The 20,252-nt window shown below is 41.6% G+C and overlaps 1 protein-coding gene across 2 annotated transcripts in view; it reads left to right on the top strand.

The window, feature by feature from the left end:
* Positions 1-3,600: 3,600 nt before the first annotated feature.
* The window catches only part of LOC124787652 (SNF-related serine/threonine-protein kinase), a 312,183-nt gene continuing 295,531 nt past the window's right edge, over positions 3,601-20,252 (top strand). For both annotated transcript variants that reach the window (XM_047254451.1, XM_047254450.1), the window contains exon 1: positions 3,601-3,940. The gene's annotated coding sequence lies outside the window, so the exon portion shown is untranslated. The remainder of the gene's footprint in view (positions 3,941-20,252) is intronic.

Here is a 20,252-nt window from a genome sequence, read left to right as displayed (position 1 = left end):
TATGACAAGCCAGCCAGACATTTGCCATCCCCTGCAAAGAACATATCGTAGCCTGAAAGTATGGGACAAACCACTCAACTAGTGCAGAACCATTAAGAGAAGTTAGTGAAGGGCCAACTATAAGAGAAAAACACCTGGAAATAGTATAAATAAAGCTAGCTTCATAAGAAAACAAACATGTACACAAAAACAACACAGAAAGGTAATTTCTATTAAGTAAACATGTGAGTGTCACTAGCAGCTCATTGTTCACACTAGTCAGTTACATAGCAGACAAATATGCCAATGAGTGATCACAAATATCATTCTCCTTATGTGTTAAATAGGCTGGTATACTTGTCTGTGTACACACATACAGTAAATAAGTAAAAACAAAATGTTGGCATCATTTAGAGAAACAAGCGACATACTAGACACCAAAAGGGCAGTTGAAATGGGGTGTTACTAAATTACAGTGACTACGCATGAAAAGTGCTTTTTTTGGCATGTTTTCCACGTGGGAAAAAACTGCCTGATCTTCAAGAAATTAATTAGATGTCGTAATTTAGTATTTTATCCACCTTCATCAACTGTAATTGTATAAAATGAAATCATAAGTACCAGTTGTATAAAAGAAATATAATTTCATTACTGGTTTTGGGCATTTAGTGTCCTTCTTTAGAAGGTTATGCCTATCCCATTACTTGCGATTGTCAATAATAAAGTGCATAAAACACAATGCCATGGTCCCAAAAAATATATGCAGGAGCAATAAGTAATACAACTGGGTGTACAATGACATGCAAGGCACAAACTCATGCATAAAATAATAAACATTTTCAAAAGGAAAAACTTAAAAATAACTTTCAAAATAGAAAGTTCAGTCCAAAAGTACCAAAAGACACAAACATCCAGCAGAAAGGATTCAAGTGGGCATATATTTTTTGGGACCTTGACATTGTGCAATGTTCTTGTCTTCGGTCCAAAGACTGGTCTGGTGCAGCTCACCATGCTACTCTATCCTATGCAAACCTCTCCATCTCCGAGTAACTACTGCAACCTGCATCCTTCTGAATCTGCTTACTATATTCATCTCTTGGTCTCCCTCTACGATTTTTACCCCCCAGCGTCCCTCCAGTACTAAACTTGTGATCCCTTGATGCCTCCAAATGTGTCCTAAGAACCAATCCATTCTTCTGGTCAGGTTGTGTCACAGATTTCTCTTCTCCCCAGTTCTGTTCAGTACTTCCTCATTAGTAATGTGATACACCCATCTAATTTTCAGCATTCTTCTGTAGCATCACATTTCAAAAGATGATATTCGATTCTTGTGTAAACTGTTTATTGTCCATGTTTCACTTCCGTACATGGCTACACTCCACACAAATACTTCCAGGAAGGACTTCCTGACACTTAAATCTATACTCCATGTTGACAAATTTCTCTTCTTCATAAAAGCTTTTCTTGTCATTATCAGTTGACATTTTATATCTTCTCTGCTTCTATATATATGAAGATGGTATCTGTTCTTTCGGACATGTCTAAAAGAACAGATGCCATCTTCATATATACAATTGACCATCTTCTGTGCAGATGCACACACGTTGCCCGAACTCTTTCGGGAATCAGTAAAGCTGTCAGTAATGAGTGTAATGGGCAAGGGCACTAAGAATATAGTGTGGGACGATAAGCTGGGAATGTGGCTCTCATGGGAGGCATGCCAGAGATAAGACCCTGCAGTCGCACTATCCTCTGTGTCCTCGGTGGCTCAGATGGTTAGTGTGTCTGCCATGTAAGCAGGAGATCCCGGGTCCGAGTCCCGGTCAGGGCACACATTTTCAACTGTCCCCATTGACGTATATCAATACTTGTATGCAGCTAAGGGTATTCATTTCATTGTATTGATTTAGTTGTAAATACGTCTCTACTTCTACCATCATCAGTTACTTTATTTCCCAATTAGCAAAACTCATCTAGTCTCGTTTCCTAATCTAATTCCGTCAGAGTTACCTCACTTAATTTGACTACATTCCATTATCCTCATTTTGCTTTTGTTGATAGTCATCATACATCCTCTTTTCAAGACACTATCCATTCCATTCAGCTGCTCTTTCAAGTCCTTTGCTGCCTATGACAGAAACACAATGTAATACAAATGTCTAAGTTTCTATTTCTTCTCCCTAGAATATAATTCCTCCTCCAGATTCTTCTTTTGTGTTTCCTTTACTACTTGCTCAATATATAGATGGAATGACAACGCGGTAAGGCTACAACCCTGTATCACTCCCTACCCAACCACTGTTTCCCTTTCGTGCCACTTGACTCTTATAACTGCCATCAAGTTTCTTTACAAATTGTAAATAGCCTTTCGCTCCTTCTATTTTACCCCTGCCACCTTCAGAATTTGAAAGAGATTATTCCAGTTAACATTGCCAAAACATTGCTCTAACTCTACAAATGCTATAAAGGTAGGTTTGCATTTCCTTAACCTAACTTCTATGGAAATTGTAGGGTGAGTATTGCCTCGTCTGTTCCTACATTTCTTCTGAATCAAAACTTATCTTCCCTGAGGTCGTTTCCTATCAGTTTCTCCATTCTTCTGTAAAGGATTTGTGTTAGTATTTTGCAACTGTGAGATATTAAACTGATAGTACGGTAATTTTCACACCTGTCAGCACCTGCTTTCTTTGGAATTGGAATTATTGTGTTCTTCTTGAAGGCTGAGGGTATTTCGCCTGTCTCATTCATCTTGCTCATCAGATGGAAGAGGTTAATCAGGGCTGGCTCTCCCGAGGCTATCAGTAGTTCTAACAGAATGTTGTCTACTCCCAGGTCTAATTCCAACAATTTATGGTGGTGTGAACTGGAAAGATCACATAACTTTAATCGTAAGTAATGCGGATGGTAGATTTCATTGATTTAGTTCGATACTGTGGAAAGTACTCAATCTATATATGAGGTATCTTCCGTTTAACAATAACTGCATTACATAAGATCTTTGCGTAATTACTTTATTACTCAAGGTGTGTGTATATTTCTTTCGTCTCCTGTCCTGGAGATCATTTACAACAAATGTCTCAGGAAGAAGTCTCATTCTGATATTCTTCATTGATTTGATTCATCGTTGTACTTGCTATTGCAAATGTCTTTTGAAAGCCTGAAAATGCAAAGCATGGTTGAATATATACAAATACTGCAGATGTGTAGACAGTGCATAAATTGTCTTGCACAAGTGGCACAAGGAACTGTAAAGCGATTAATACTAAAAAGCGAAACAAAAAATGTAGGTTGTACCACCAAGTAACAAGATCTTTTGGCATATGGATTGTCGACTCACTCCCTTACATGATTTGTTTCAGACACAGTTTTCTCTGTATTGGTTAGCGATCACTGTCAAGGACTCGCAGAAGGACGCTGTAACACAAAACCCCATGGTTTTGTCGCAGGGAGTCTGTTGCGATTTTGTATAGCGATAGCCAGTAGCGTGACTTTCGATAGCTCGCAATACAACGTCTGTGGATTGTAATTATCTTTGGCGGGCGGTTGCTACTGCTAGTAACACTTTTGGTCAGCAGATGGCGCTCGTGACGTAGGAAGTTGTCATATCAATAAACTCTGTGCTTCATTTAGCATCGTAAGTTACTTGTAGCTGACAAGAAGTGTCATAAGTTGTGTACGTGCGGTGAATTTGTTGTTTCTATGTGTATGTGCATGTGTGTGTGAACAACAAATTTTTAGTGCGATTTTAACGAAATACATGGTCAGAAATTTGTGACGGCAAATCCTCGACTTTTATGGAATGCTTTGATCAGTGAAATGGATTTCATGTGCGTGGGAGAGTATACAAGCAACTTGTTTATGAGCACCGCACTGTTTTAGGTGTAACAGAATGCTTCTGAACATCGAGCAACGGAGGATATTAAACTGAACGCTACGTTAGATAAAAGGTCGCAGCAAACAGGTAATTCTACATTAATATGGCCACCAATTTAAAATATAGCCTATCTTGGATTCAGCATTCGGAAAAAATATCCCAGATTCGTTAGATGCCGAATATATTTCATAATTGTGTTTATTTTTTTCTGCTGTAAGTAGTCTGCTTATCATTGCCACTTCGTTCGTGGTAGGTGTGAACTACAAATTATAAAATAATGTAGCAGAGTTAGTTTTGTTCTGGTCTTTATTTTTTTAATCTTATAATGTGTTTCCCTTTTGGGGATGTAACTGTCGTAGATGAGGGTCATGCATGCTTAAAATTCTGCACTTCACTAATATTAACAAATCGTGTTTTTAGTTTTGGACATGGTTTGTATATCGGAGAGAGTAGTGAAGCGGAAATTATTGTTACTGTACCAAGGTACATATCGGAGATAGTAGTGAAGCGGAAATTATTGTTACTGTACCAAGGTACAGGCAGATGTGACGTTAATCTGTTTTTTAGTGTAAGTAGGGATATTGAACTGACACTTTTTCTGTTTTTAATGAACTACTGTCCGAATAGAAACCAGTGATTTGGATACTGCAAAGAACCGAAGGAAAGAAAAATTATATGCTTGCACCTAATTTCCTCTTGGAAAGATTTTTAATTGATACGTGGGTGTATTCTTATATAGGTTTTAACTTTCCACACTGACCTCGCTTCCGAAGATTCGGCACTACATGTGGAATACAGAATGTGACGTTTCTTTTTTGCTCATAATGGTGTATTGACTATGGGATGCTAGATTGTTGGCTTCACTGTACTTGTAGACTGAACTGAAATGTCGGTTTGTGTACTGTGTTGATGCCATAAAGTGAATTGAAGTAGTTGAAGGTTTATCTGTCGAAGCTACACACACATTCCATTCACGCTCACTTTTTCCATTATTTCACATATGTATATATATGTAATATAGCGTTTCCTACATGGGCAGCTTTAGTTCTTTATAGTGTACCTTACAGTTACAGTTCTATATACTATTCGACACGATAAAAGTTTTTGATTAGTAGTTTCAGCGGTAGCACTGCAATCTATAAATGAATTCCATAAGGATATATTTCTCCATAGAGATTTTGTGGACCACGCCCACTTGGAATATGTTGGTATGTTCCGACTGTACAATTTTTCGCCTTGCTTATTTGGAGTTGGAGTGCGTAGGCTATTGTGGTTTCTTTAACATTATCTTTTTGTGAATGTTCTCCGGTATGCATGTCTGTTTTCGCATCTTAATCTGTCCCCTCCATTTCCGTTAGCTGTTCTTAGTTAATTTCACATTCCCCTGTCTGTCAGTATATTCCCATCGTTTGCAGAAATATACAGATCATGTAATCAGCCTTATTCCAAAAGTGTTGTTTGTTAATTTCTCTACAGTCAAGTTCCTACTGTGAACTTAACGAGACGTGACTTTTTAGTTATTCCTGTCTTCCACATTGGCTTTTAGTTTCCATCTAGTAATTTTTTGTTACATTTAAGGTCCCGTCGTCAGTGAAGGACAGCAGAAAATGCTGTGTTTGAACACAACGTTGTAACTCTCCCTGTTTGGGCTGTGAGTTTCAGCTAAAGCTTTTAGTCAGGTAGATTAGTGATGTATTGCGGGAACATATCGTGATTGATATTCTTCCCACTTCTTTGGTTTACTGCTTACTGAAAAGAAAAAAGGACCCGGAATAGAGTGGTTATCAAAATGTTCGTTTGGTGCTTGTTTATTGTATTATATTTTTTGTCGTTGTTTTACGACCCTCCGACACAAGGTCAAAATCGTTGAGTAAGAGTATACCCTGAAGTCAGGGTTGAGTAAAAGCATTTCGAAACCGTTTTCTGACGGTCATAGTACAAAATATTGAAGGTAATATTAATACAAAAACACGAAATGTACAAAAGGTGTGATTATGTCGGTTTAGCGTAAAGAATGGAAGATGTGACTGAGCTCTTACAAGAAAGCGAAATATGGTACAAAATTTGAAGTACGTATTGTTCCTCATCGAATTGTTCGCCATCAATGTTTATAGCAATTGCGTATGTTTACTAGTAATAACTTCGATGCTTCCGGGATCCATCTCAAAAGTGACCTGGAAGACTGCTTGAAGCGTCACTGCAACGCGACTATGCACGACCGCACACTGCTCGTTCAACTATCTAGGAAGATTGTTGGGAGGTCATTCCATATTTCCCGTATCCCGTACGTTCACGACATTACACTCACATTAAAACCCCGTCAGACATCTATTGTACAACGTGTCTCAGAAATTATTCTATAACGAAGATCTTTTTTTTTTTTTTTTTTCAAATTTGACTTGAAAGCATATAGAAACGCTGGAACATACTGTATAACAACCGCGGTCATTTTGACCGCTGTATTGGAATTACTATTTTCGTTCTCATTACTATCGTTTCAGCTATGTATTCCTAAGTTTAGAAAACATTAACTATGGGATCTAACACTAAATTGTGGCAGATTGTATGATTTTCGCAAATTTAATGTTTTCCCATTTATTACAAACACGTGGTTTTTTTATATATAAAGAAACGATGTTATCTAATAGATAGACACGGTTTTTATTTCAAGTTCTTTTAGTATTGGTGACGTAGTTAGTAGGTACGCAATATCATAAATACATTACTCTAATATTTTATTTAGTGCCGTTAAGGTCAGAAACATGTTTGCCAATTCCACGTACCACAACATATTTGTAAAACGCTGCTTTAAATTTTCTTCAATTAACATTGCCTCCTCATTTTATTTCCTTCCACAGACTCTCCAAATTCCGGTTCTGTGCCTACTAATTTAAGTTTCGAGCCTAAATATGGACTGTGCGGCTGATCCCGGCGGAGGTTCGAGTCCTCCCTCGGCCATGGTGGTGGTGGTTAGTGTTTAACGTCCCGTCGACAACGAGGTCATTAGAGACGGAGCGCAAGCTCGGGTTAGGGAAGGATTGGGAAGGAAATCGGCCGTGCCCTTTCAAAGGAACCATCCCGGCATTTGCCTTGAAACGATTTAGGAAAATCACGGAAAACCTAAATCAGGATGGCCGGAGACGGGATTGAACCGTCGTCCTCCCGAATGCGAGTCCAGTGTGCTAACCACTGCGCCACCTCGCTCGGTCCCTCGACCATGGGTGTGTGTGTTTGTCCTTAGGATGATTTAGGTTAAGTAGTGTGTAAGCTTAGGGACAGATGACCTTAGCAGTCAAGTCCCATAAGATTTCACACACATTTGAACATTTTTGAGCCAGATACCCCATACGAAGCTCCTTCAGGGTGTCTTTTCGGCGAGTATCTTCTTCCCTGTCACTTTCTTGAAAATGTTCTAGAGATGGGTAGATGCCAAGTCAGGAGCATTATGAAATATATGAGCCGGCCATCAACGTGTGCCGGCTTGAGAGTTTGGCGCAAACTCCACGAAGACATTGACCCAGGTCGTCAGCAACGCACTGTGCAAGCTGGTGGTGACTCCATAACGGTACGGGCTGTGTTTACATGGATTGGACTGGGTCCTCTGGATGTTCGGCTATTGAGAGATTGTTTGCAGCCATTTATGAGCGTCATGTTTCCAAACAACGATGGAATTTTTGTTTGTGACGATGTTCCATGTCATGCCATGTCACCGGGCCACAGTTTTTCACGATTGGACGAGTCAAGCGGATGATTTAGCCACGCAGGTCGCCTCGCAACGAGTGCCATCGAACATTTATGGGACATAATCGAGAGGTCAGTTCGTGCACAAAGTCCTGCACTGACAACACTTTCGCAGTCATAGACGGCTAGAAATGCTGCGTGTCTTAATATTTCCGCAAGGGCTTCCAACGACTTGAGTCCATGCCACGTCGACTTGCTCCACTACGGCGGGCAAAAGGAGGTCCGGCAAGACGTCAGGAGGTATCCCATGACTTCTGTGACCTTATTGTATTTCACCTATTCTACCTACCACATTATTCGCTCAGTATAATCATTCGTCCCACATTTAGCATTCAGAATAAGAAACAAATTTACTCGTCTATTTTTATGTTGATGCACGTATGTGATAGAAACTTACACGCACTGTGCATTGTTGCATTGAACAGTTTTGCTCTTAGCGGATTCCTTAATGGTGAGCCAAGGCTGCTTTCGCCTATAGCACATATACTTTTGAAAACTATGTTGTGGTGGTCACCGTTTTGATGATCTCTTTTTCGACGTTATGATAAACACTGAAAAATAGCTGTTGGTCTCTTGTAAACCAAGTACTGTTCATCAGTGGATGTCTCCATATCCATCTGTATTCCACTGAGAACAGTGTCCAGAATCGCTTCTTGTAATGTGATCAAACGACACAATCACGTTAGTAAAAAGAAATACTATGAACGAGCTGTTTGAAATAAGAATATTCGATAAATTTCCGCGAAGAGACGAGAGACAGAACATGAAACCGATCGTAAATGAGAATTGACATGTCCTCTAGAAAAAGAAAAGAAAAACAAATAACTCCGATTGGACAAGGATGGGGAAATGAATCGGCCGTAACCTATCCCAAAATTCGACGGAAGAGATTTCGGGAAACACGGAAAACCGAACTCATCATGACTGAAGATTTAACCCTACTTCTTCCGTGCACGAGTACGATACGGTGTCTTTAACAACTATTCCACCTCGCTTGGTTGTAGGAAGTATGAAACGCCCGTGCAAGTGGTGCGGTGGTGTACTCTGAGACCGTGTTCTCATAGATACACCAGGACGAGAGAGTTAGACCAGGTATCACGCTTCAGTCAAAAGATATATTCATACCCCGAAAATGAGCAAAAGCATCGTTTTGAAATCTAGCGTATCGTTTCAGCCTTACCGTCATCGAAATATGCTCTTTTCGATTGTTTACTAATTGCACAATAGCTGTTGTGTGTAGAACAGATTTGTCGCACATAGCCACAACACAAGTAAGAGCGACCAGTCGGAGATACTACTGGTCCATTAATACACTAAGCAATTACCCTTTTTTGGTCGAGCCTATAGCTTCACCATTGGTGCGACGTGTACCAAACCGGTTCTGGCACGGACGAAAGCCAGTGTTTAAAATATGGAATAATGACAGACGTTGTGTGGTTTGATGAATCAGTGCTAATGAGTCATAAGTGCTGTAAGGGGTGCAGGGAATTCCTGGTGAGCACTATCTATCGGTCTATCAGGGATCCACCTTGTAACTCGGAGGTGGTTGCATTTTAGGTCGATTTCCTTTCTCATTTACACTGCAAAACGGTTCATATACGTTAACCATCCGCTCCATCTCAGACCGTTTCGGAGATAGTAGTATACACCACACTGACGGAACACCTGTACGTATTGCGTATCTTTTGGCCAAATGGTTTGATCTCGTGTCAGCGATGACCTGCTCTGGTCAGCACCACAATTTAAACGCAAGCGAAGTTTTGATTGAGAATGGCAGGCGCCGGTCTTCAGATTTTTCGGAAGAGACCCAAGAAAGAACATTTCACCCATGGAGACGCCCATTTTTAGGGCCTTCGTTCGAAACGCTGTCGTAATTTTTATCGGTCTGGAGTCTTCGCCAAATTGGGTGCTCGGGGGGATGGTGAAGATTTAAAGAAACAGTACCCGTTTTGTCACGGATTTGTATTGTCAGCGTGAGAGCATAACAAGAAACGTACTAATTTCCCAAACACAAATCACGCGTAATAACTACGAAAGGTGAATATGGATTAGAACATAGGGCTACGAAAGTCCTTCAGGTACAGCATGTGCTGTTAATTGCATCGTGTGCACTGTCTTGTGAAATATAGATGTAGAAGGCATTCGCAGGAAACCTTTATAGGTTAAGACAACCAATTTATAAGAGTGGAGATTATAAAAATGATTGGAGGGTAAGCCAACGTAACATTAAACGTCTCCGTATGACGTAAATCTATGCACCAGATTGGAAAATAAATGAGTTGGGTGCCAGAAACACTTGCTGGTGTGTACGAACAGTCGGTAGTGATCAGATGCTGTAACCATTATTTGGTGATCAATATTTTCGATATTGGGATATATGAAGTTGATAGTGATTGATTCACACTGCAGTACATTGGAAAAATTTCAATAACCGTTTAGTAATGTACGCTCCCAAACGTCTTTCCATCTTCTTTGTGGCTGGGCCTAACAAATCAGTCGGCTAGTATTTGGAGTTAAGTCAGATATTCATTCCTCTGTCTTCTCGATATCCTTTTTCGATAAAACATCGACCTATAGCTACATGTATACTCACCAAACCGGAGCACACATTTTGCACTACTAATACTGTTCCATACAACTATACACAATGGTTCAAATGGCTCTGAGCGCTATGGGACTTAACATCTGAGGTCATCAGTCCCCTAGAACTGTGAACTACTTATACCTAACTAACCTAAGGACATCACACACATCCATGCCCGAGGCAGGATTCGAACCTCCGACCATAGCGGTCGCGCGGTTCCAGACAAGCGCCTAGAACCGCGCGGCCACAACGGCCGGCAATGCACAATGCGAGTAAATTTCTACTGTGTAGGTGCATTAAGGTAAAAATAGACGATTAAATTTGTTTCTTATTCTGAACCCTAAATGTGACTTATGATTACATTGACAGAATAAAGTAATTGGTGGAATAGTTGAAATATGCCACGTTTCCAAAACAAGTGTGAAATAGGTATTGGAACACCTCTACCCACACGATATAGCTAACTATTAATATAACTATAATTAGTTACGTGTTGCTGTAGTATGATATAAACACCTACTTGGCGACAACTACGGCAGATGGCCTACTCTGTCTCCGCTTACGTGTTTAAAATTTTGATACCATGTAACGTTACTCTCGGAACTTGTTTTCACAACAGATCGTTTTCCTAATCCTAATTGTAGGTTTGCACTGCGGATTGTTACTTCTGAAACTGTCTTGTGAAACCGAAGCTGGGCGCCTCAACCATCTTCTCTGCGGTTCTTTGAGACAAATCTTTCGCTGAAGCTGCACTTTTACCAATGAATGACGGCATAGCAATGTGTGTTTTATCATCATACTGCCCTTTTGTGAATATCGTATCAATACGAGAACATCCTTTCATATTGATACGCTCACAGCCCATTAGGTGTGGTAAAATATCAATAAAACGTCCTTTCTCTTCACTATAGGACGTAGGATCGTACTCCATTAGCACACAGTACACAAAAAGATACGTTGTCGGCATCCTTCTTTATAATTACAAATTTATCCAAATTTGCCCTTGTTGTCGATTGTTGAAGTAGAAGCTGGAATAACTAAAATTGGAAGGTGAACTCTTGGAATTTTGAGAATTAATCCTGACCGTATCTAGTAAAGAACTATGGTACTCAAACCAACCTTAGGGTCGACGAAAGCTTTATCTTAACGCTCCCTGTATACTCAATACAATCTTGGAATCCTACATATAGTCCAGTCATATAGGAGATATATCGTGCAAAAGATTGGATAGAAGACTTTATTTATTTATTTTACTAGTACATGTTGTTGAAAAGAGGAATTTATCTTGGCTAAAATTCTTGTAGTAAAAACACTGAAGAGTTTGGATATATTCAGGTTTTTTTTTTTCCTTCAAAAATCTCAGATTCTTGTGCTACTAGTGCTTTGATGTCTATTTCCTTTTTCAAAGAGAACAAAATTCTCTAAAAATTTGATTAGGCTACTACAACTTTGTACTGCACCCAGTATCAAGGGCTATACACTTCGTCAAAAAAGATAAATTTTTCAAATTTTCTGTAAAATGGAAAATACGAGCACTTTTATTTCGATTTCTGTTTACAAAGTAGAAATACATAATATATTATGTATTTGAATTGAAAATCTCACTTTTTCAGTACTCAGTTACTCCGTATGCGATTGGGTGATTCCGGGTATCCATCAAATAGTTCAAATGGCTCTGAGCACTATGGGACTTAACAGCGGAGGTCATCAGTCCCCTAGAACTGCTTAAACCTAATTAATCTAAGGACATCGCACACATCCATGCCCGAGGCAGTATTCGAACCTGCGACCGTAGCCGTCGCGCGGTTCCAGACTGAAGCGCCTAGAACCGCTCGGCATCGGGTATCCATCTAGTCGAGACTCAAGCATAACTATAAAACTACATCATTTACTCTTTGTGCGTGTAAACCAGTGACAGAAAATGGAATTATTTGTAGCTGAAATAGAAAAACGGAAATTATAGCTAATTATACTTTGTAAAGAAACTATGCAATACAAATTAAACATGAGTATATTTGTTGTAATTAAAACGGCATTAACACTAACACTTATCACTTCTGGATAAATAATACTTCTGGCAGTGTACTTCAACAATGTTTTGATGGACCAAGTTCCTCGGTGTCACCAGAGATGCCTTCCTGGCTTTAGAGAAAATAGGTTTTCGATGCCTTGTCCTAAATCAGTCATGAGCACAAGGTCAACATCTTCTCCCACTATGACCACACTTCCAGAATCGTTGGTTCTTGAAATGACGGATGTTCCAAACATAGCGCCAGCATATTCTTCTGCCTGTCCACCACAAAGCTACTCTCTACAAATTCCTTTTTTAAGAAATGTGATCAAGTGATTCTCGTACCGTTCGTTGTGCAAAAACTTCTCCTGAAGGACTTGGTATACCCTCTCTGATCCAACTAAAGCTTCAACCGCTGTTTGCTAAATAACAATTTCTACACACTTCTTCTTACAACTGATCATTGACGTCATTCAACTGTAAAACGTGCAGAACGTGTACATAATTTGCCTTACAGTCCACAAAAAAGCTTCACCAATCTGATCTGACTGTGTAGTTGATACTGAATGTAATGTCAGCGATACTATATACCAGGGTTGGAACTTAAATAATGGCAACCATTTATTCACAACCGATACAAAGAAGTTACATGTTTGCACCTGTTACTGCCCTTCAAAGTAGTCACCAGCGTTGCGAAGAACCCGTTGCCAGCGATGTGGAAGGCGTAGTATACCGTTAGCAGAGCCTGTTGTTCTGTTGATGGTGCGAATGGAGCGGTCTACTGCCTGTCGAATCGCTGCGACAGTTCTGAAGCGAATGCCACGAAGTGGTTCCTTTCATCTTCGGAATCAAATCAAAGTACTTCTCGCTCCCATTGACCGAACAGAGCACACACAGCTTGCGCTGTATGCGCATTGTCGTGCAAAATGATGGTTGGGTTGCGCAGAAAGTGTCGCCGCGTCTTTCGCATAGCGGGTCGCAGGTGACGCTCCAAAAACGGATAGTAATACTGTGCAGTGACGGTCTGCCGTGGAGGAACGTAATGCGTTAGGATAACGCTATCACAGTCGTACACGAGAATCACCATAACTTTAGACCGCTCCATTCGCGCCATCAGCAGAACAGGCTCTGCTACGCCTTCCACATCGCTAGCAACAGGTTCTACACAACGCTGGTGACTACTTTGAATGACAGTAACAGGTACAAACATGTCACTATTTTGTATCGGTTGTGAATAAATAGTTGGCACTACTTAAGTTCCAACCCTCGTATACTGGTCGTTCCGCAAAGTTAGTTGTTCAATTCCATTTTGTAACATAACATGTATTTCTACTATGTAAACAGAAACTGAAATAAAAGTGCTCAAAAACTTGCTATTTTGCCTTTTTGCGCAAAGTTTGAAAAACTGTTAATTTTGGCGATCTATAGCGCCTTTGGTATTGGATACAGAAAAATTGTAGTATTTGAATTTCTAAAAAAGGATGTGCTCTTTTAAAAAGGAAATAAATGTCAAAGTACTATGATAACAAAAACAGATTTTTGAAAAAAGCTCCAAATTTTCAAAGTTTTTTGACTACAGATAGTTTAGCCAACATAATTTTTGTTGGCAAAACATGGTTTTCCAGTCTTCCCCAACATATGAACAAGCTAAAATAATAAAATCTTATATCCCGCCTTTTGATAGGGATAGGCTTGTAATCCTACAATTTGACTGGACTAATGGAATTGGTAGTCCACCGTTTCTGTTTCCTTCCTTAGTCTAGCGAATTACATTACGAAAGAATGAACTGTAGACTTCCATTAACTTATTTTGAAGCTAGAATCACGAATAGAGATGTATTCTCGCCCGATCGTCGTAAAGTATAACTTACCCATCGTATTAGCCAAACCTATAATTCTCCATAAATTTCCGTGTTGTTCGTCCAGCACACCAGATGCTTTGTTTCGCATTTCGTACTTAGGCACCAAAATTACAATGCCTGATTTTGCGGTACTCCCTCGGTAGAATTTCTGCTCTGGTGTACAAAACGAAAGTAACTGTCGCACGATGTGACACTGCCAAGTAGAATAGTTTGATAACACTTGGATCATACATAGAAAAAAACTGCTGCGCTATGGTCCATAACTGAAAGGAGTACGCAATGAGACGAACAGAAATGGCACTTTTATTCAAAGACAAAAATAACATCGTAATCAAATCGATTTACACTACTGTCCATTAAAATTTCTACACCAAGAAGAATTGCAGATGATAAACGGGTATTCATTGGACAAATATATTATAATAGAACTGACATGTGATTACATTTTCACGCAATTTGGGTGCATAGATTCTGAGAAATCAGTACCCAGAACAACCACCTCTGGCCGTAATAACGGCCTTGATACGCCTGGGCATTGAGTCAGACAGAGCTTGGTTGGTGTGTACAGGTACGGCTGCCCATGCAGCTTCAACACGATACCACAGTTCATCAAGAGTAGTGCCTGGCGTATTGTGACGAGCCAGTTGCTCGGCCACCATTGACCAGACGTTTTCAATTGGTGAGAGATCTTGAGAATGTGCTGGCCAGGCAGCAGTCGAACATTTTCTGTATCCAGAGAGGCCCGTACAGGACCTGCAACATGCGGTCGTGCATTATCCTGCTGAAATGTAAGGTTTCGCAGGGATCGAATGAAGGGTAGAGCCACGGGTCGTAACACATCTGAAATGTAACGTCCACTGTTCAAAGTGCCGTCAGTGCGAACAAGAGGTGACCGAGACGTGTAACAATGGCACCCCATACCATCACTCCGGGTGATACGCCAGTATGGCGATGACGAATACACCCTTCCAATTTGCGTTCACCGCGATGTCGCCAAACACGGATGCGACCATCATGATGATGTAAACAGAACCTGGATTCATCCGAAAAAATGACATTTTGCCATTCGTGCACCCAGGTTGGTCGTTGAGTACACCACCGCAGGCGCTTCTGTCTGTGATGCAGCGTCAAGGGTAACCGCAGCCATGGTCTCCGAGCTGATAGTCCATGCTGCTGCAAACGTCGTCGAACTGTTCGTGCAGATGGTTGTTGTCTTGCAAACGTCCCCATCTGTTGATTCAGGGATCGAGACGTGGCTGCACGATCCGTTACAGCCATACGAATAAGATGCCTGTTATCTCGACTGATAGTGATACGAGGCCGTTGGGATCCAGAACGGCGTTCCGTATTACCCTCCTGAACCCACCGATTCCATGTTCTGCTAAGTCATTGGATCTCGACCAACGCGAGCAGCAATGTCGCGATACGATAAACCGCAATCGCGATAGGCTACAATCCGACCTTTATCAAAGTCGGAAACGTGATGGTACACATTTCTCCTCCGTACACGAGGCATCACAACAACGTTTCACCAGGCAACACCAGTCAACTGCTGTTTGTGTATGAGAAATGGGTTGGAAACTTTCCTCATGTCAGCACGTTATAGGTGCCGCCACCGGCGCCAACCTTGTGTGAATGCTGTGAAAAGCTAATCATTTGCATATCACAGCATCTTCTTCCTGTCGATTAAATTTCGCGTCTGTAGCACGTCATCTTCGTGGTGTAGAATCGCCACCCGGACATCACAGAAGGCAGGACATGGCTCTTAATATGGTGTATGACGACCATGGACAGCAGTGCATGCTTTGCAATGTACTCCCATGCTAGCCACAAGTTTGGTTCAAATGGATCTGAGCACTATGGGACTCAACTGCTGAGGTCATTAGTCCCCTAGAACTTAGAACTAGTTAAACCTAACTAACCTAAGGACATCACACACATCCATGCCCGAGGCAGGATTCGAACCTGCGACCGTAGCGGTCTCGTGGTTCCAGACTGCAGCGCCAGAACCGCGCGGCCACTTCGACCGGCCACAAGTTTGGTAATGGGTTCTTGTGATAGGGCGCAGTTCGGTGCGGTCGGGAATTGTCATACATGAAAATGAAGACAGGGCTGAATGCTTCTCTGAAAGGACTCACATTGGAGAGGAGTAGAGCATAGCAACGTTGATTGGTGAGTGTGCCATGTTTCAAAAGGCTTGGAGATCAGTTCGTAAATGCTACTAGGCCACGAAAACTATAATGTTCGACAATTTTCCTGAGTGCATGACATTCCCACCTCTCACCATATGAGGTTACGTCCAGAATCCAAGACTGAATTTGTTCTCAACTGAGAAGAGCACGCGACCCGACGCCTCGTTGGTCGAGTAGTATTGGTCTTGGCTTGGCACCATCGCAATTGTGCCGCCGATGTGCGAGTGTCAAAGGAACACAACGTACTGGTCGTCCGGCAGAAAGACCATTCCTGTGCAGTCGTCGTAACACTGTGGAGCGTGAAACTGCGTGCCTTGCTGTGATGCTAAATGTGTTTGCGATTGCACCCGCTGCCTGACGTGAGCCCCTTGTTGCCTGTTGCACAGTTTATCCATCGCCATCTGCCGCTGCAATTGACCGTGGTTGGCCACCTCTCCCTCAAGCAGCGGTGCCTGTGATTCGGAACGCTTCCCGTGCTCATGAAACAATACCGTACTCTTCTTCTGAAACGCCAGTGTCGTCAACAATTTCATTAGAGTTCAATCGATGGTCACAGAGTACCGTATTGGAACCTACTTTCGTCTGTGTTTGGTACTATCACTTGGAGCATCTCCAAGAGAAGTACTGACACGTTATAATTCCAGCCACAAATTTCTTGACCATTCAAAATCAAGGCCTAGAGCGATTGTAAGTTTCTACCAACTTAGGACGAACCTCCATTTGACAGTAAACGTTCAAAACCAAGGAATTCTATGCCGGCATGGTATTCCAGTTTATCTGCAAGAGTACTAATTAAGTAAGCTGTATAACGAAGACAGTACGGAAGATAAAGATGATTCTTGGTTTTTACTGTGTACCACGTACTAACATCAAAGGAACACAGATTAACTAATATCAACGCCACACAAGCAAGCCAGAAATATACTCGTTTCTTTCGTAAATGTGGTGATGGTTACAGAAGGGGATGGAGACACACAGAAAAAACTGCAGAAAGATCAGTTTCTGTGGAGACGGCGGATTTTCAGTGAGCGGTCAGGACGAGAGTGCTCTGTGCCTACTAATAAGAGTAGCAAACCGTGGAGCCCCATTGTGAGGTACCTCTCACTGTTCAATCATTGGTGGAACCATTTCTGGAAATTGATATCAGATGGCTGCGGCATCTGCCGCGTCGCATAGTTTCCAATTACTGGCAAGCGTGTTGGTGCCAGTCATTGGTTGGTAACGCTCTGCAGAACTACTGTAATTTACAGAGTGGGGCAAATAAAAGTGTCCCAGAGAACAGAGCTCCAGGGTACAAATAAACACACCAGAGGAAAGGAAATAAAGTACTAACCTGACTGAAAGTGACCACCTTTCATCTCTTGGCAGTTTTAGCCCCTGGTCAAGAAATTACTGAAGGCAGATCGAATCTGGACAGCTGAAATTGCTGCAGTTCTTTAGACTATGAGGGTTATTGCGATACACCTTATACTTTTGAGGGCTCCCCATATAAAGTAATCGCAGATTGACAGATGGGGTCACCTGGGTGGCCAGCAGGAGCCGCTACCAGACTGACCACTGCTAACAACTGTCAGGTGTGAAGATTGTGTAAATGTGTTCCAACGTTCGGCCGGCTGTAAGGGCAGTTTTTCTACCATGTTGTAAGTAATTGTAGTCTTTTCCTCCTCCATTAATGCTGCCACAAATTCACGTCCTATCATATCAACTCCTCCGGGCCACTTTTATTTGCCCCACCCTGTACTTTCCTGGCGCTAGTGACATTAAAAGATGCACCAAGAATAGTAAAACTGGACTAGTTGTCGTAAATCAGAAAAATAACGATAATTCATAGAAGTTAAGGCTGTTTGAAATATGCCAACTGGATGTGTTTTTTGGTGCAGCACAAGAATGCCAATACGAAGTTTCAACTGGCTGGGCATCATTGAAATCTATTCAAAGTAAATTTCATTTCTCCCTGTTAAGTTGCTCCCAGAACGCAAGCTATGGCGAGGACGACGAACAGCATGCGAGCAGCAAAACGCTTCCTAAAGAACATACCAAACATCCTCCACGTAGTACGTAGGTTGGAAGGGCACGCTGAAATATTTACAGTAGAAGGCGTACGTTCGCAAGATTACTCCTATAGAGCGAACATTCCTGTCTCATGAGATGATCACTTAACATCAAAGTAAAGGACCACTAGGTATAGGAGGTAGACAAAAACATGGCAAACCAAAAACAATGCATTACCATCCCTAATATGGCGTAGGAAACCCGTTGGCATTCAAAACAATTTCCATTCGTCTCGGAATGGGTAAATACAGGTCCTGAATGGTTTTCAAAGGAATCTTCTTCTATTCTTCCTGCAAAATAGTGGCAAGTTCATGTAACGATAATGGAAGTAGATAGCGATTACGCATCCTTCTCCCCAATGTTGATCACGAAGCCTCAATATTATTGAGATCTCCTGACTTTGGTAGCCAGGGGAGATATGGCAGTTTATTCTCATGCTCACAATACAAGTCCTGGTCGATGTGATCTGGGTAAATAGGGGCCCTGTCGTCTTCGAACACAGCCCACCATTGGGGGGGGGGGGGGGGGGGGGGGGGCAAAAACTGTACCGCGGGATGGATCTGATCAGCAGAAATGATCACGTAATCCTTGGCGGAAATGCAACGTTGCTGCATAACCACGAGGCCCATGGAATACAACGATGTAGTTGCCCAAAATCATTACCGAACAATCGCATATTTCGCTCTTGGAACGTAAACTCGGCCAGAAGTTGGAAACAGTGTGCAACAAGACTCGTCCAATCAAATCATGCTCTTCTATTGCACCATAGTCCAAGTTTTATGGCTTCGGCACGATATTTCTGTGTTACTGTAATTTGCACAACTGATGTGTTGTTTAGGAATTTCAGTTCCCGGCTTACGAAGCTCCTTTCGTGTTGCTTCGATGCTGACAGAGTTCACGAGTGCGACATTGCGTTCTCCAGTCACGTTTGCAGCTGTCGTACTCGTTACTTTTCGTCACAGTCCTCTGCAATTACCGTGTGACACAAACTTCCGTTCGCGTTGTGACTTAGCGGATAATATTTTTCCGCCTTCCCTATATGCACTATGAATCTTTCGATTTGGTGCCTCTTTAAACACAAAACACTTCGGGGAAGCACTCACAATGCGAGCACTAAATAACAACTTGCGTACTTTCGAATTCACTTAGCTCCAAAATAAGTGCACTCGCAGCTACACAGCACACTGTTCTGACCACTTCTGACACTTGAAACGCATTGAGGACATTGCGCAAGTGTAGTTTGAGTGTAGGTTGTGAAGAGGATGCACAACAGCGGCTGGGAATGCATCCGATCAGTAGGGGCAGTAGGCACACAAAGTGGTACAACTGATTTTGTTACAGTCATTTAGTTGTTGCACCACAACCATTGTGTGTCAATGTTTATAAAGTTCAAGTCCGCTTACATTGGTGCAAGTTAATAGAGAAGCGGTTGCATATTTTTGTACGCGAGCGTGGAGTGTTCCTTATCAGTGCGTAACTCACCGTCCCGATGCTATCTGCAGTTCGTACAGTTTGCACATAACTAGGACGTTTCTGCTTCGAAGCGGAAATTTTTTTTTCTAGAGTTCCTAAACCACTAGTTTTTCCTTTGCGGCTAAGAATGCAACCGTGGCGAACATTGTTTAAAACTGTTTACATTACAGCAGTTTAAAAGCTCTTGCTCTCCATGTCGGAAGTACACGCATTCAAGCACGTAGTCATAGATACATCCAAACGCGCACGTACGTGGCCTCGCCGATACTGGCGTGTGCGTTCGGGTGCCTGTGTGATTGTGTGCGTGAATGTGTTTACGTCTAATAGAAAAAGAGCAAGAGCTCAAAAACTAGTATAAATAGCGTTATTGTTGCGTTACTGTCAGCTGTAGGTGAGGAGCAGGCTATCCTTTATTTTATATATCATTCCATCCAGGAATTTCAGCGGTGTCGAACGTTATTTAAATATCGACTGAATAATCGTT

Source organism: Schistocerca piceifrons, chromosome 3 (assembly GCF_021461385.2).
Source record: "Schistocerca piceifrons isolate TAMUIC-IGC-003096 chromosome 3, iqSchPice1.1, whole genome shotgun sequence".
NCBI classification, from domain to species: domain Eukaryota; kingdom Metazoa; phylum Arthropoda; class Insecta; order Orthoptera; family Acrididae; genus Schistocerca; species Schistocerca piceifrons.
This window is presented reverse-complemented; position numbering and strand designations above follow the sequence as displayed.